This window comes from Arachis hypogaea, chromosome 13 (assembly GCF_003086295.3).
Source record: "Arachis hypogaea cultivar Tifrunner chromosome 13, arahy.Tifrunner.gnm2.J5K5, whole genome shotgun sequence".
NCBI lineage: Eukaryota > Viridiplantae > Streptophyta > Magnoliopsida > Fabales > Fabaceae > Arachis > Arachis hypogaea.
Window position 1 is genome coordinate 112,151,381 of NC_092048.1, and position 5,143 is coordinate 112,156,523.

General features: G+C 39.9%; 1 non-coding gene across 1 annotated transcript; it reads right to left on the reverse strand.

Moving 5' to 3' along the window:
• Positions 1 to 420: 420 nt before the first annotated feature.
• Positions 421 to 524, reverse strand: LOC112739836 (small nucleolar RNA R71). Its single transcript, XR_003170772.1, has one exon. It is a non-coding gene; the product is annotated as a small nucleolar RNA R71 (small nucleolar RNA).
• Positions 525 to 5,143: the final 4,619 nt, after the last annotated feature.

Consider the following 5,143-nt stretch of genomic DNA (forward strand, 5'->3'; position numbering starts at 1 on the left):
TTCGAAAAAGAAGAAGAGATGGCCGAACCCAATAACAATGGTGGAGATGTAAGGAAGATGCTTGTTGACTTTATTGCACCCTCTTCTGACTTCTATGGAAGGAGCATCTCAATTCCTGCAATTGGAGCAAACAACGTTGAGCTTAAGCCTCAATTAGTTTCTCTGATGCAGCAGAATTACAAGTTTCATGGACTTCCATTGGAAGATCCTCATCAGTTCTTAGCTGAATTCTTGCAAATCTGTGACACTGTTAAGACCAATGGGTTTAATCCTGAGGTCTACAGACTTATACTTTTTCCCTTTGCTGTAAGAGACAGAGCTAGGACATGGTTCGACTCACAACCTAAAGATAGCCTGAACTCTTGGGAAAAGTTGGTTAATGCTTTCTTGGCTAAATTCTTTCCACCTCAAAAGTTGAGCAAGCTTAGAGTGGAAGTCTAAACTTTCAGACAGAAGGAAGGTGAATCCCTCTATGAAGCTTGGGAAAGATATAAGCAATTGATCAGAAGGTGTCCTTCTGGCATGCTTTCAGAATGGAGCATCATATGCATATTCTATGATGGTCTGTCTGAGAATATGCATAAACAACACAGACATTCATTCAGTAGTTTTGAGATCTAGTTTTTCACTCTCTTAGGTTTTTCTCTCTAGTTTTTAGGATTTTAATTTTCAATTGGTCTTAGCATTGGAACATTGAGAAGAGTTATTTCCTCATCAAGACTTCATCATTCTAGTTTGTTCTCTTAACTTGGTTTTAACCTTCCATGTTCTTTGTTATGTTCAATTTTGTCATTTAGATACTTTTATGATTAATTAATGCAAGGATTATTTCTCTTTAATTCAATTTCAATTCCAATAATCATGTCTTCTTTTAATTCCCTTTTATATGCCATGGATTCTTTATTTACAATGCTTGAGTAGTTCCCTTACTTGATGGGGAGTTGATTAAAAAGAACTCTTGAGTTGGAAGGATTGAAAGAAAATTTGTAATTGGGTTAAATGTTGGATTGCTATCCTGTCGCCGACGCCAATCCCTTTGAACTAAGTGGGTTGCAACTTGTGAACAAATCTGACATTCCCACTTGTTTGACTTTCCCTTACCTAGTAAAGGATAACCAAACAGAACAACCATTAATTATAAATTAATCTCACAATCACACCATCAATGATAGAGATTCTAACCAATCAATTCCCAGTCAAGGCTTTTATTTATATTACTTGATATTCCTCAATTTAATTTCCAATTTATCTAGCTCAACTTCTTGGAACATCTGATTAATAAAACAGCACACTTTTCTGCAACTCGTTGGGAGACGACATGGGACTTAAAACTCCCAGTAATTTTAATTTAAACTCTTTGTGACATATTTCTAAATTGATAGGCAGATTTTCGGTGAGTTAAGAACTATACTTGCAACGTAACCATTTTAATAAATTTTTAATTCACCAGCTTCTGCTTCCCATCAATTTTTGGTGCCGTTGCCGAGGAGTTGCAATAGAGTGCTAATTTTATTGATTAGAATTTATTTATTTGCATTTTATTTAATTTTGCTACTATGAGCTGCAAGTTTCTTCCGTCAAATGACACGTTCACTTCCTGATCCGCGCTTGCTAATATTCGATCCTGAAATTGAAAGAACAATTTCACGAATAAGGCGAGAACAACGTAGGTTAGCCCGCTCTGAGGGCGGATCTGAAAGTGAATTTGAGGAAGAAACCAGCCCCCGTTCTACTGATTCGGTTGTTTTACGTGCAGAAAACATGGCAGCTAGAAGAGTTACCATTCAGGAGGAAGGAGCTCCTGATTTTACAATGCAACCGTTTCAAGCGCATCATCCAGCGGTAGCTATGGATTTTGAAATAAAGACTGCACTACTAAATTTGATGCCTAAGTTTCATGGCCTACCTGCTCAAGAGCCTATCAAGCACTTGAGAGATTTCCGAGCAGCCTGTTCTACTGTCAGGCGTGATGGCACTGATGAAACTTCAATTCTGCTGAAAGCTTTTCCATTCTCTCTTGAGGGAAAAGCAAGAGAGTGGTACTACACTCAACCTCTAGCAAATGTATCCAACTGGGATACACTCAGAAAGGAGTTTCTGGAGAAATTTTTTCCATCTGAAGTTACTGATAAACTGAGGAAGGATATCTCTACAATTGTTCAGGACGACAATGAGACTCTCTTTGAATACTGGGAGCGCTTCAATAATCTTCTGGAAGCATACCCCCACCACATGATTGACAAGATTGTGCTACTCAGCTATATCACACAAGGTATGAGGCCCCAAGATAAGACCACATTGGAAAGTGCCAGCAATGGGTCTATGAAGAAGTACAAGACCACTGATGAAGCTTGGCAATTGATCAGTGATTTAGCTGAATCTACTCGGAACCACAAACAGAAGCAAGGCCGTTCAAAAGCCGTTGCAGAAGTATCTTCTGGCATAGAGACTGCTGCTCTAAATCAAAGCATCTGTGAAATGACCAACCTGCTAAAACAAATGCAGTTGAATCAACAAGCTCAGCAAACTCAACGGCAGCAAAACCAACAACTAGTCCCACAAAGAATTTACGAAATTTGTGCTGATTATAGTCATTACACTGATGAATACCCGCAGCTCCAACAAGAAGACAACATGGTGGCATCCACTCACAACTTCTATGACCGCCCCAACCAAGGGTACAATCAAAGTGGAAATAATAACCATGGATGGCAGGACAATTCAAACCAGAATTGGAGGGACAACAATAATAGGGGAGGCAGAGATAATCAGGGAAATCAAAAGTGGAATAATAACAACAACAGGCAGCAAAATCAACCTTACCGAGCACCTCACCTGAGGCAAAACCAAGGACCACCGAACAATCAGCAGCAAACCTCTCAGTTTACTCATTCTTCTATATCTTCTAATGAAGATTTATTACAAGCTTTTGAGAAAAGACAACTGGCCATGGAAAATACCATCGTGAACAATATTAACACCAGTCTGAATGGTTTCACCTCTACTCTACAAGCTTTATTGACACAACTTGGTTCAGCACAAAACCCCAGTAACCAACCTTCAAGCACCACTGGAATCCCCTCTCAACCATTACCCAATCCAAAGGGAGGCATTAATGCCATCACCCTGAGGTCCGGAACCACACTGCAAGAGAGGAATCAGGAAGAACCAAGCTCACCAGAATACGCCTCAGCTGAAGATGTGGTAGAAATCGAAGATGTTGAAGAGGAAGAGGACATACAGGACATAGCTGAAGAAGAGATAGCTCAACCACAGGAAGAAGCACAAAAAGACGCAGGCCCCACAGAAAACACTACTCCCATTCCATTTCCACAACTTGCAAGGAAGCCCAGGAAGCAGCTGGAACATGATCCTAAAATGGTAGAAATATTCAAAAAGGTTGAGGTAACTGTTCCCCTTTTTTATGTTATTCAGTAGGTACCTAAATATGCAAAGTTTCTAAAAGACTTATGTATCCATAAAGACAAAATTAATGAATTAGAAACTATTTCTTTAGGTAGTTCTATATCTGCTTTAATGGGAGGATTACCTGAAAAATGTAGTGATCCAGGTCCTTGCATAGTTAATTGTACTATTGGTGGTGTAGTAATTTATGAGTGCATGTGTGATTTAGGAGCATGTGTCAGTATAATGCCTTTGTCTATATATGATGTTTTAAGGCTCCCTCCCTTAAAAAGGTCGGCAGCTCGTTTTGTGTTAGCAGATAAAAGCATTATTACAGTGGCTGGAGTTGCTGAAGATGTTTTGGTGAACATTAAAGGGCTCACATTTCCCACTGATTTTTATATCTTGGAGATGCCCCATAATGATTCAGATAAGCCATCATCAATCCTACTTGGAAGACCATTCCTGAAGACATCAAAATTCAAATTGGATGCTTTTTCAGGGACATACTCCTTTGAAATAGATGGCCGCATGGTGATCTTCAATCTGCATGGAGTCATTGACAACCCCCCAGAAGATCGTTCTATCTTCCAGTGTGATGTCATAGACGAAAGTGTGGCTGAAGTTCAAAAAGAAGAGTTTGAAGAGAGGCACACTGGACAAGGTCCAAGTGTGGGGACCCTCTTGACTGACAATGAGGACACTTCACCATTTTCACAAGCCCCAGATAATCCAGAGCCTACCCATGATCAGAAGTTAGAATTGAAACCTCTCCCTCTACATCTCAAATATGCTTATCTTGAGGATGAGCAGAAGCTTCCGGTTATTATTGCAAGAGAACTGACTTCTCAACAAGAAGAGCAGTTACTTGATGTGCTGAGGAAGCATAAGAAAGCAATTGGGTGGAGTTTGGCAGACATAGTGGGAATCGACCCTCAAGTATGCGAGCACAGAATATTTTTAGAAGAGGGAGCAAGACCTGTCCGTCAACCACAAAGAAGATTGAATCCCACCATCTTGGAAGTTGTCAAAAAGGAAGTGACCAGACTATTGGAAGCCGGTATCATATATCCCATTTTAGACAGTGAATGGGTAAGCCCAGTACAAGTGGTGCTCAAGAAGTCCGGAGTCACTACAGTGAAGAATGAGCATGGAGAGCTCATAGCAACTAGAGTTCAGAATGCTTGGAGAGTCTGCATTGACTATAGGCGTCTCAACCAAGCTACCCGTAAGGATCACTACCCACTTCCATTCATTGATCAAATGCTGGATCGCCTGTCAGGTAAATCACATTATTGCTTTCTAGATGGTTACACAGGTTATTTCCAGATTCATATAGCTCCTGAGGATCAGGAAAAGACTACTTTTACATGTCCTTTTGGGACTTATGCTTATAAGAGAATGCCCTTTGGCTTGTGCAATGCACCAGCTACTTTCCAAAGATGTATGATGAGTCTTTTCTCTGATCTTATTGAGGACTGTATGAAAGTTTTTATGGACGATTTTAGCGTTTATGGTGATTCTTTTAACCTTTGCTTAGATGGATTATCTAGAGTATTAGATTGATGTGTTGATACAAACCTTGTATTGAATTTCGAAAAATACCACTTTATGGTAAAGCAAGGGATTGTATTAGGACATGTGGTATCTAATAATGGCATTTCTGTAGACCCAGCAAAGGTGAATGTTATTTCTAGTTTACCTTACCCCTCTTCTGTGAGGGAAGTCCGTTCGCTCC